Below are 13,191 nucleotides of genomic sequence, written 5' to 3'. Positions count from 1 at the left end.
ACTATGGTCCATGAGAACGATGGGCTTGCACGCGAGGGAGATTTTGGGTCGACTGCGGTCACCCGTGATTTTTTGTGGATCATTGCGGCTCCACGTGTTTGGTTGACTGCGGTCACCGTGATTTTTGTAGATCATTGCGGCTCCACGTGTTTGGTTGACTGCGGTCACCGTGATTACCGTGCCTCTGCGGAAGCACGAAGATGGCCATGGAAGTGTTTGGCGGGTTGTGCGAAGTGAGGAATCGTTAGGTGACTAACTAACATCTAAAACTTTAAAGAGAAAGAGAATTATTTCGATAGCGGATGATGTTCATTTATATCCACTGTACTGTATGTTCTTGTTGTTTTCCTTTTAGACCTGACCCTTGCTTGTTTGCTATGTGTTTACTTGGGGGCGGGTAGATGGTGCTGACTTCACAGTCGTCAGTCCACATTCTGGAGCTGAAACTCCTCAATGAGGAGGAAGACCGAGCCTGGATGGCCGACACGTCCGGGATTCGGAGGATTTATGTCGGCGGCACGGAGTTGACGAGTTATGACGTGTATGGAGGGTGGGGTGATGGAGGTCCAGCGCGTACATGGAGGAACCATTCGTATGCCCTACGCACCTCCACGATTTCAGATTCCCCAGGATGATGGTTCGAGGGTCTCTTCTGTGGAGCTCGACCCATCTGAAGAAGTAGTGTCCAAGCCTCAAGCGCCGGCCAAGGAGCAGCGGAATGGGTGGCTTGAGGGTTCTGATGGAGACCCTGCAATCCAGAAGGGAGGGACGCCAAGAAGAGAGTTGAGGGTATCCTTGGGGCGGAGTGAGCTTCGTGCCGAGATATTTTATTTACTTTTTATCAACTCAGTTTTGTAACGGTTGGGGATATTTTGAGTACCCTTAATTTTGAATAATTGGCCTCGCATGGGCGAGTGTCTCATTTTGCTATTTTATTTCATTTCCGGTTCAAACAGTTTATCTTCTGCTAATACCCACGTTCATTTCATTCTTCGCCCATGATTTATTTATTACGATCAATTGGAGTACAAAGGAGGTTTAACATTCGAGGTTTTCGTAATAATGAATGGTTTGTCATTAATTAAGAATAATTAATTGAACGACGAAAATTCTTTGTGAAAATGGATATCCGTTTTTCCGTGACGCACGAGAAATCGGGGCGTTACATCGTGGTATCAGAGCTCCGTTGAGAAACCAGAGCACTAAGGGTTTTGGGATTACGAGTTTCCGAACTCGTTGATGTTTTTGTTTTGATAAAGATGCTTTCAAAGTTCCGCGGTGAGGTTGGGTAGACTTGTGTGCTAAGATGGTTGTTTGATTGAGATTGTCTGAAGTTAGTACCATTGTCGTGGTACTTGGGGTAAGGTAGCTTAATTTTACTGTTGAAAGTTAATTGATATTGTGGGCACTGACGTTAGCTTGTGGTTCTATTTCAAGCAGGATGCCTCCAGACAGGACCCCACTAACGCTCAGTTGGCCCAGGCTATGGCCCAGCTGGCGCAGGTCGTCGCCCAGCAAGTCGTCGTTACTACTGCCCAGACTGCAGCCCAGGCTCAGCGAGAGGCAGAAGAGAATAATAGGAGAGCAGAGGAGGAAGCTCGAAGAGCTCAGCGAGCCGAGAGGGAATTGGCTCAAGATCAGATTCGCATGAGAACAGACTTCAACCGGCACGCACCGCCCAAGTTCCAAGGAGAAGCTGAACCCGAAAAGGCTGATCTATGGGTTCAGGAGATGGAGAAGATCTTTGAGGCACTCCATACCCCGGATGCCGAGAAGGTCAACTTGGCCACTTTTATGCTGAAGGGTGATGCTGAGTATTGGTGGCGTAGTGCCAGACAGCTGATGATGGCCACCATGAGGTCATCACTTGGGAGTCCTTCAGAAAGGCTTTCATGGATAAGTACTTCCCGGAAACAGCAAGGGAAGAAATGGAGAACAGTTCCTCAGCTTGAGGCAAGGACCTACCTCTGTGGGAGAGTATGCTGCACGTTTGGAAGCCCTATCCAAACACTTTCGATTCTTCCAGAACCAGGTAGATGAGGCTTACCTATGCAACAGGTTCATGCGAGGGTTGAGGAATGAGATTGAGAAGGCTGTGAGGCCTTTGGGAATCAGGGTCTACCAACAGCTAGTGGAGAAGGCCCGTGAAGTCGAGGCTATGGAAAACAGGCAGAGAGGCCGCCCAGAGAACGGAGGATCAGTACGCCCGGGACAGAATCAACCGGGAAGATTCAATGGACAGAGACCAGTGGGGAAGTTCGATAAGGGCAAGGCGCCAATGAGAAAGCCTTACCAGCGCCCAGCTGCCCAAGTGCCAAATGTTGTGAGGGGAGCAGCCCCTGTTTCAAAGGAAGATGTGACCTGCTACAAGTGCAATGAGAAAGGACACTATGCTAATGAATGTGGCAAGGAGATTGTATGCTGGAGATGCCGAAAACCAGACATGTGGAGAGAAATTGCCCGAGTGCTGCTAAAGCTGAGCCAGTGCTGAATACCGCCAGAGGGAGACGACCATCTGCTCCAGGTCGTGTCTTTGCTATTTCTGGCGAACAGGCCGCTGTTACTGATGACCTTATCCAGGGTACGTGTCTTATTGCTGGGACATCACTAATGGTTTTATTTGATTCGGGTGCCACGCACTCATTCATTGCTGAGGACTGTGTGGAGAGGTTAGGGTTACTGACTGCTGACCTACCCTTCGATCTGGTGGTGACAACCCCTGCCGCTGATCGACTAGTTACACGCACGGCATGCTTGCAATGTCCGTTGGTTTACGAGGATCAGAAGTTCTTTGCGAACCTCGTCTGTTTAGGGCTCAAAGAACTGGATGTGATCTTGGGAATGGATTGGTTAGCGCAATATCACGTGCTCTTAGATTGTGCTAACAAGGCGGTAGTATTCCCAGATCCCGGTGTTACGGATTACTTAAACTCGTACAACTTGGGGAAGGGTTCACCGGCGTGTGTGAACTCTATCGTTGCCGAAGCGAAACATGATGGTGATGTGCGCAATATCTTGGTGGTACAGGAGTATGTCGATGTGTTTCCCGAAGATGTACCCGGTTTGCCACCGGTCAGAGAGACGGAGTTCTCTATTGACATTGTGCCCGGTACTGGACCAATATCGATGGCACCTTATCGTATGGCCCCAGCGGAGTTGGTAGAGTTGGCAAAGCAATTGGATGATCTCTCCTCAAAGGGATTCATTCGACCTAGCGTATCGCCATGGGGTGCACCTGTGCTATTGGTAAAGAAGAAGGATGGGAAGTCCAGATTGTGTGTGGATTACCGACAGCTGAATAAGGTGACAGTGAAGAACCGTTATCCGATGCCTCGGATAGACGACTTGATGGATCAACTTAGAGGAGCGGTGATCTTCTCGAAGGTAGACCTTAAGTCGGGATACCATCAGATCCGAGTCAAGGAATCGGACATCCAGAAGACCGCATTCAGGACCCGATACGGGCATTATGAATATCTTGTGATGCCGTTTGGGGTTACTAATGCACCCGCAGTGTTTATGGACTACATGAACAGAGTGTTCAGGCCATTCCTGGACAAGTTCGTGGTCGTGTTCATTGATGATATTTTGATTTACTCGAAGAGTAAGGAAGAACACGAAGAGCATTTGCGTCAAGTGCTAGGAGTATTGCGGGAGAGGGAGCTATATGCTAACGGCTCGAAGTGTGAATTCTGGATGGAAGAGGTGAAGTTCCTAGGTCATGTCATATCAAGTCAGGGTGTGGCTGTTGACCCTAGCAAGATCGAGACGATTCTGTCATGGGAGCAACCAAAGACAGCAAGCGACATCAGAAGTTTTGTCGGGCTTGCAGGCTACTATAGGCGATTCGTCAAAGATTACGCAAAGTTGACTTCGCCGTTGACCCAGTTGACAAAGAAGAATCAACCGTTTGCGTGGACGGAGAAGTGTGAGGCTAGTTTCCAGGAGTTGAAGAAGCGGCTGACCACCGCACCCATACTAGCTTTACCTAAGGAAGGAGAACCTTATGACGTGTATTGTGATGCGTCGCACAATGGTTTGGGGTGTGTAATGATGCAAGATAAGAAAGCAATTGCTTATGCTTCAAGGCAATTGAAGACTCATGAGAAGAACTACCCTACACATGACTTGGAGTTGGCTGCCATAGTTTATGCTCTCAAGATTTGGAGACACTATCTCTATGGCAGTACGTTCACGATCTATAGCGATCATAAGAGTTTAAAGTACTTATTTGATCAGAAGGATCTGAACATGAGGCAGCGGAGGTGGATGGAATTCCTTCAGGACTATGAGTTCACTCTACAGTACCACCCGGGGAAAAGCAATGTCGTAGCCGACGCTCTCAGCCGGAAGGCTATACATGTGTCCTCAATGATGGTCAAGGAGTTAGAACTGTTGGAGGCTTTCCGAGATCTGAGCTTGGACGTTAAGCTTGCACCAGGAAGGCTGAGTTTCGGAATGGTGACGGTGTCAAGTGGACTTTTGGAAGAGATCAAGTCTCGACAAGAGACTGATGAAGGGATAGCTGAGTGGCGAGACCGTGTGACTCAGGGAAAGGCACCAGAGTTCTCTATTGGGAATGACAATATTCTGTGATGCAAGGGACGGATATGTGTGCCTGACGATGCAGAGATGAGAAGATTGATCCTGGATGAAGGACACAAGAGTAGACTGAGTATCCATCCCGGAATGAACAAGATGTATCAGGACTTGAAACTTCACTTCTGGTGGCCTGGGATGAAGAAGCAGGTTGCTGAGTATGTTTCTACTTGCCTGACATGTCAGAAGTCGAAGGTAGAGCATCAGAAGCCCGCCGGGAAGCTGCAACCACTAGATGTCCCAGAGTGGAAGTGGGACAGTATTTCTATGGACTTCGTGACGGCGTTACCTTTAACTCGGAGGAAGTTCGATGCAATTTGGGTTGTTGTTGATCGTTTGACAAAGACCGCTCATTTTATCCCGATCAACCTGAAGTACAAGGTGGAGAAATTGGCGGAGATTTATGTGGCTGAGGTTGTGCGTCTACATGGTGTACCGACCAGCATCGTGTCAGACAGAGATCCGAGGTTTACCTCTCACTTTTGGGGAGCCTTGCAGCAGGCCCTCGGAACTAAGTTGAGGTTGAGCTTTGCCTATCATCCCCAAACCGATGGGCAGACAGAGAGGACAATCCAGTCGCTGGAAGATTTGCTACGGGCCTGTGTGTTGGATCACACGGGCAGTTGGGATGAGATGCTGCCATTGATCGAATTCACTTACAACAATAGTTTCCATGCGAGCATCGGCATGGCACCTTACGAAGCTTTATACGGTCGGAGGTGTCGTACGCCCTTATGCTGGCATCAAGATGGAGAAAATTTGGTGATTGGCCCGGATTTGGTGCAACAGACCACCGAGGAAGTCAGGAGAATTCAGGAAAAGATGAGAACCGCGCAGAGTCGCCAAAAGAGTTACGCCGACAACCGACGAAAGGAGTTGGAATTTCAGGCCGGAGACCATGTCTTCTTGCGGGTTACCCCGATGACAGGTGTCGGAAGGGCAATCAAGTCCAAGAAGCTTACTCCGAAGTTTATTGGGCCGTACCAGATCACGGAGCGAGTTGGACCGGTGGCGTACAGGATCGCCCTACCACCGTTTCTATCCAACATCCATGACGTTCTTCATGTGTCGCAGTTGCGAAAGTACATGGCAGATGATTCGCATGTGATTACGCCAGACGACATACAGCTGAGAGATGATCTGACAATGGAGGTGCCGCCCATCAAGATCGTCGACCGAAGTGTAAGGCGCTTAAGAAACAAGGAGGTGCCTTTAGTGAAGGTCGTGTGGAACCAAGAGACTGGTGACGCGACCTGGGAGTTAGAGGATAAGATGCGGGAATCACACCCCGATTTATTTGTAAACCCTTAAGTTTCGAGGGCGAAACTATTTTAAGGGGGGTGGTATTGTAAGGCCCTAAGTTCAACTTGGAACAAATTTTGTGGAAGTTTGAATAAAATTGAAGTTTTTGGCTATGTTTGATAACTGGCAGATTAGAACTGTCAACTTGTGTGAATTTTTAGAGGGTCTTAACGACTTCCTTTGGGAAAACTTCCTTCATGAGAGTTGTAGCCCTTCAAGTCTAGAAAATACTCCAAGTGGTTTCGCGTCGATCCGATATCTGTAGCTCCAGATATCCCCGTTTTAGTGAACGCAGTTCCGGCTGTACAGTGCCAGCAGAATTATTGCATTGTTTTTCTTCTAAGTCCGTATTTAATTATGAATTTACCTTTGAGGGCTTAGGTTTTAGTAAGTTTCAGGTCTGATTAGGTAATTAGACTGGTGGGTTAAGGTTGGACTTGGGTCGGGCTTGTGGAAAAACAAAACCCTAGCCCAAGTGATGGAGGGTGGGGCGCGAGCTGCTTAGGGTTTGGAGGGGGGGGAAAAAGAATTCTTTTCTCATTCTGTTCTGAAAACAGAAGTTGGATACCTCTTACGTGAAAAACTCAGGAGAGAAAAGAGTGAGAGAGCCTTCCTTTGCACCCTTGAACCGCCGCCGCTCCTAGCCTTGCCACCACCGTCGGACCGTGCGCGAGAGAGAGAGGGCCGTGCACGAGAGAGAGAGCTGTTTAGGAGAGAGGGAGACTTGGACAGCAAGGAAAGCTATTTCAACCTTCATTATTCTCCTCTTTTTCCAGACCAAAACCCAAGGTAAGGGCTGGTCTTAGGATCTTTTGGGTAGGATAAGGTCATAACATGAGCTTTCTTGAAAAATTGTGATTCTTGCTATGCGATTTCATGAGGTTAGGGCTGAGTGTTTTTGTTTCTGCGTTTTATGCAGTGAAATTCATGCTTCCAAAGCCTTGTTTGACATGTTTCTACTGTCCAATGTTTCTATGACACGATCACATGCTTACTTGCTAATTTTGGTTCATGGAATGTGTGTTCCTAACATGATCAATGTGAAAACTTGAGTTCTGGAATTTCTGGGAGAATATGATGGTGTTTGGGGACTATATTATGCTTGTGAATATGAAAAGGAAGAAAGAAAAAAAAAATTTGCAAAACCCTAAGGTCTAAAACTTGGCTTGGCCGAACCCAATTTAGGGGTATTGGACCACTTTTTCTTCCGTTTTCATGTTCATATCGTATGAGTTCTCGTTGGGACAATTTATGGTAAATTATGATGCATGAAATTGTGGATTTAAATCCTTGTTGAGGTCTTGATGTCATGAAAATTTGTATGCATGCTTGCAAAATTTGCTAAGTGAAGTACCTGCCATAACTTGATGTTTGTGTGATGATGAAAGCTGAAATCTTGTATGACTAATGTGTTGTTTGGGCTGTACTTGGACACATGTGATCAAAGGGAAGGAAAAGAAATGTTTTTGAAAACCCTAAGGGCTTCCTTTAGGTTCGGCCGAACCCTACTTTTGGGGGTTCGGTAAATTCTTTTCTACCGTTTGATGCACAAGTCTTAAGATACATCACTTGATGATCTTTCTACGATTCAAGGTGCATGAGTTGTGATTATTGGTAACAAGGGTCGCTCACCTAGCTGTAATTCACTTGTTATCGTGAATGGTGCTATTTAATGTGTGCGGTTAAGCTAAAGACTTAGGGTGACTGACTTAGAGCCTTAAGAACAAAGAGAAAAAGAACTAATATTGTTGTGACTCGCTTGCAAGCGAAATTAATTAATTTACGGACATAGGTCGGGTAGACTATGGTCCATGAGAACGATGGGCTTGCACGCGAGGGAGATTTTGGGTCGACTGCGGTCACCCGTGATTTTTGTGGATCATTGCGGCTCCACGTGTTTGGTTGACTGCGGTCACCGTGATTTTTGTGGATCATTGCGGCTCCACGTGTTTGGTTGACTGCGGTCACCGTGATTACCGTGCCTCTGCGGAAGCACAAAGATGGCCATGGAAGTGTTTGGCGGGTTGTGCGAAGTGAGGAATCGTTAGGTGACTAACTAACATCTAAAACTTTAAAGAGAAAGAGAATTATTTCGATAGCGGATGATGTTCATTTATATCCACTGTACTGTATGTTCTTGTTGTTTTCCTTTTAGACCTGACCCTTGCTTGTTTGCTATGTGTTTACTTGGGGGCGGGTAGATGGTGCTGACTTCACAGTCGTCAGTCCACATTCTGGAGCTGAAACTCCTCAATGAGGAGGAAGACCGAGCCTGGATGGCCGACACGTCCGGGATTCGGAGGATTTATGTCGGCGGCGCGGAGTTGACGAGTTATGACGTGTATGGAGGGGTGATGGAGGTCCAGCGCGTACATGGAGGAACCATTCGTATGCCCTACGCACCTCCACGATTTCAGATTCCCCAGGATGATGGTTCGAGGGTCTCTTCTGTGGAGCTCGACCCATCTGAAGAAGTAGTGTCCAAGCCTCAAGCGCCGGCCAAGGAGCAGCGGAATGGGTGGCTTGAGGGTTCTGATGGAGACCCTGCCAATCAAGAAGGGAGGGACGCCAAGAAGAGAGTTGAGGGTATCCTTGGGGCGGAGTGAGCTTCGTGCCGAGATATTTTATTTACTTTTTATCAACTCAGTTTTGTAACGGTTGGGGATATTTGAGTACCCTTAATTTTGAATAATTGGCCTCGCATGGGCGAGTGTCTCATTTTGCTATTTTATTTCATTTCCGGTTCAAACAGTTTATCTTCTGCTAATAGAACCCACGTTTCATTTCATTCTTCGCCCATGATTTATTTATTACGATCAATTGGAGTACAAAGGAGGTTTAACATTCGAGGTTTTCGTAATAATGAATGGTTTGTCATTAATTAAGAATAATTAATTGAACGACGAAAATTCTTTATGAAAATGGATATCCGGTTGTCCGTGACGCACGAGAAATCGGGGCGTTACATCGTGGTATCAGAGCTCCGGTTGAGAAACCAGAGCACTAAGGGTTTTGGGATTACGAGTTTCCGAACTCGTTGATGTTTTTGTTTTGATAAAGATGCTTTCAAAGTTCCGCGGTGAGGTTGGGTAGACTTGTGTGCTAAGATGGTTGTTTGATTGAGATTGTCTGAAGTTAGTACCATTGCCGTGGTACTTGGGGTAAGGTAGCTTAATTTTACTGTTGAAAGTTAATTGATATTGTGGGCACTGACGTTAGCTTGTGGTTCTATTTCAAGCAGGATGCCTCCAAGACAGGACCCCACTAACGCTCAGTTGGCCCAGGCTATGGCCCAGCTGGCGCAGGTCGTCGCCCAACAAGTCGCCGTTACTACTGGCCAGACTGCAGCCCAGGCTCAGCGAGAGGCAGAAGAGAATAATAGGAGAGCAGAGGAGGAAGCTCGAAGAGCTCAGCGAGCCGAGAGGGAATTGGCTCAAGATCAGATTCGCATGAGAACAGACTTCAACCGGCACGCACCGCCCAAGTTCCAAGGAGAAGCTGAACCCGAAAAGGCTGATCTATGGGTTCAGGAGATGGAGAAGATCTTTGAGGCACTCCATACCCCGGATGCCGAGAAGGTCAACTTGGCCACTTTTATGCTGAAGGGTGATGCTGAGTATTGGTGGCGTAGTGCCAGACAGCTGATGATGGCCAACCATGAGGTCATCACTTGGGAGTCCTTCAGGAAGGCTTTCATGGATAAGTACTTCCCGGAAACAGCAAGGGAAGAAATGGAGAACAGGTTCCTCAGCTTGAGGCAAGGACCTACCTCTGTGGGAGAGTATGCTGCACGTTTGGAAGCCCTATCCAAACACTTTCGATTCTTCCAGAACCAGGTAGATGAGGCTTACCTATGCAACAGGTTCATGCGAGGGTTGAGGAATGAGATTGAGAAGGCTGTGAGGCCTTTGGGAATCAGGGTCTACCAACAGCTAGTGGAGAAGGCCCGTGAAGTCGAGGCTATGGAAAACAGGCAGAGAGGCCGCCCAGAGAACGGAGGATCAGTACGCCCGGGACAGAATCAACCGGGAAGATTCAATGGACAGAGACCAGTGGGGAAGTTCGATAAGGGCAAGGCGCCAATGAGAAAGCCTTACCAGCGCCCAGCTGCCCAAGTGCCAAATGTTGTGAGGGGAGCAGCCCCTGTTTCAAAGGAAGATGTGACCTGCTACAAGTGCAATGAGAAAGGACACTATGCTAATGAATGTGGCAAGGAGATTGTATGCTGGAGATGCCGAAAACCAGGACATGTGGAGAGAAATTGCCCGAGTGCTGCTAAAGCTGAGCCAGTGCTGAATACCGCCAGAGGGAGACGACCATCTGCTCCAGGTCGTGTCTTTGCTATTTCTGGCGAACAGGCCGCTGTTACTGATGACCTTATCCAGGGTACGTGTCTTATTGCTGGGACATCACTAATTGTTTTATTTGATTCGGGTGCCACGCACTCATTCATTGCTGAGGACTGTGTGGAGAGGTTAGGGTTACTGACTGCTGACCTACCCTTCGATCTGGTGGTGACAACCCCTGCCGCTGATCGACTAGTTACACACACGGCATGCTTGCAATGTCCGTTGGTTTACGAGGATCGGAAGTTCTTTGCGAACCTCGTCTGTTTAGGGCTCAAAGAACTGGATGTGATCTTGGGAATGTATTGGTTAGCGCAATATCACGTGCTCTTAGATTGTGCTAACAAGGCGGTAGTATTCCCAGATCCCGGTGTTACGGATTACTTAAACTCGTACAACTTGGGGAAGGGTTCACCGGCGTATGTGAACTCTATCGTTGCCGAAGCGAAACATGATGGTGATGTGCGCAATATCTTGGTGGTACGGGAGTATGTCGATGTGTTTCCCGAAGATGTACCCGGTTTGCCACCAGTCAGAGAGACGGAGTTCTCTATTGACATTGTGCCCGGTACTGGACCAATATCGATGGCACCTTATCGTATGGCCCCAGCGGAGTTGGTAGAGTTGGCAAAGCAATTGGATGATCTCTCCTCAAAGGGATTCATTCGACCTAGCGTATCGCCATGGGGTGCACCTGTGCTATTGGTAAAGAAGAAGGATGGGAAGTCCAGATTGTGTGTGGATTACCGGCAGCTGAATAAGGTGACAGTGAAGAACCGTTATCCGATGCCTCGGATAGACGACTTGATGGATCAACTTAAAGGAGCGGTGATCTTCTCGAAGGTAGACCTTAAGTCGGGATACCATCAGATCCGAGTCAAGGAATCGGACATCCAGAAGACCGCATTCAGGACCCGATACGGGCATTATGAATATCTTGTGATGCCGTTTGGGGTTACTAATGCACCGGCAGTGTTTATGGACTACATGAACAGAGTGTTCAGGCCATTCCTGGACAAGTTCGTGGTCGTGTTCATTGATGATATTTTGATTTACTCGAAGAGTAAGGAAGAACACGAAGAGCATTTGCGTCAAGTGCTAGGAGTATTGCGGGAGAAGGAGCTATATGCTAACGGCTCGAAGTGTGAATTCTGGATGGAAGAGGTGAAGTTCCTAGGTCATGTCATATCAAGTCAGGGTGTGGCTGTTGACCCTAGCAAGATCGAGACGATTCTGTCATGGGAGCAACCAAAGACAGCAAGCGACATCAGAAGTTTTGTCGGGCTTGCAGGCTACTATAGGCGATTCGTCAAAGATTACGCAAAGTTGACTTCGCCGTTGACCCAGTTGACAAAGAAGAATCAACCGTTTGCGTGGACGGAGAAGTGTGAGGCTAGTTTCCAGGAGTTGAAGAAGCGGCTGACCACCGCACCCATACTAGCTTTACCTAAGGAAGGAGAACCTTATGACGTGTATTGTGATGCGTCGCACAATGGTTTGGGGTGTGTAATGATGCAAGATAAGAAAGCAATTGCTTATGCTTCAAGGCAATTGAAGACTCATGAGAAGAACTACCCTACACATGACTTGGAGTTGGCTGCCATAGTTTATGCTCTCAAGATTTGGAGACACTATCTCTATGGCAGTACGTTCACGATCTATAGCGATCATAAGAGTTTAAAGTACTTATTTGATCAGAAGGATCTGAACATGAGGCAGCGGAGGTGGATGGAATTCCTTTAGGACTATGAGTTCACTCTACAGTACCACCCGAGGAAAAGAAATGTCGTAGCCGACGCTCTCAGCCGGAAGGCTATACATGTGTCCTCAATGATGGTCAAGGAGTTAGAACTGTTGGAGGCTTTCCGAGATCTGAGCTTGGACGTTAAGCTTGCACCAGGAAGGCTGAGTTTCGGAATGGTGACGGTGTCAAGTGGACTTTTGGAAGAGATCAAGTCTAGACAAGAGACTGATGAAGGGATAGCTGAGTGGCGAGACCGTGTGACTCAGGGAAAGGCACCAGAGTTCTCTATTGGGAATGACAATATTCTGCGATGCAAGGGACGGATATGTGTGCCTGACGATGCAGAGATGAGAAGATTGATCCTGGATGAAGGACACAAGAGTAGACTGAGTATCCATCCCGGAATGAACAAGATGTATCAGGACTTGAAACTTCACTTCTGGTGGCCTGGGATGAAGAAGCAGGTTGCTGAGTATGTTTCTACTTGCCTGACATGTCAGAAGGCGAAGGTAGAGCATCAGAAGCCCGCAGGGAAGCTGCAACCACTAGATGTCCCAGAGTGGAAGTGGGACAGTATTTCTATGGACTTCGTGACGGCGTTACCTTTAACTCGGAGGAAGTTCGATGCAATTTGGGTTGTTGTTGATCGTTTGACAAAGACCGCTCATTTTATCCCGATCAACCTGAAGTACAAGGTGGAGAAATTGGCGGAGATTTATGTGGCTGAGGTTGTGCGTCTACATGGTGTACCGACCAGCATCGTGTCAGACAGAGATCCGAGGTTTACCTCTCACTTTTGGGGAGCCTTGCAGCAAGCCCTCGGAACTAAGTTGAGGTTGAGCTCTGCCTATCATCCCCAAACCGATGGGCAGACAGAGAGGACAATCCAGTCGCTGGAAGATTTGCTACGGGCCTGTGTGTTGGATCACAAGGGCAGTTGGGATGAGATGCTGCCATTGATCGAATTCACTTACAACAATAGTTTCCATGCGAGCATCGGCATGGCACCTTACGAAGCTTTATACGGTCGGAGGTGTCGTACGCCCTTATGCTGGCATCAAGATGGAGAAAATTTGGTGATTGGCCCGGATTTGGTGCAACAGACCACCGAGTAAGTCAGGAGAATTCAGGAAAAGATGAGAACCGCGCAGAGTCGCCAAAAGAGTTACGCCGACAACCGACGAAAGGAGTTGGAATTTC

This window comes from Lotus japonicus, unplaced genomic scaffold (genome assembly GCF_012489685.1).
Source record: "Lotus japonicus ecotype B-129 unplaced genomic scaffold, LjGifu_v1.2 AP026982.1".
In the NCBI taxonomy this organism is placed as follows: Eukaryota; Viridiplantae; Streptophyta; class Magnoliopsida; order Fabales; family Fabaceae; genus Lotus; species Lotus japonicus.
This window is presented reverse-complemented; position numbering follows the sequence as displayed.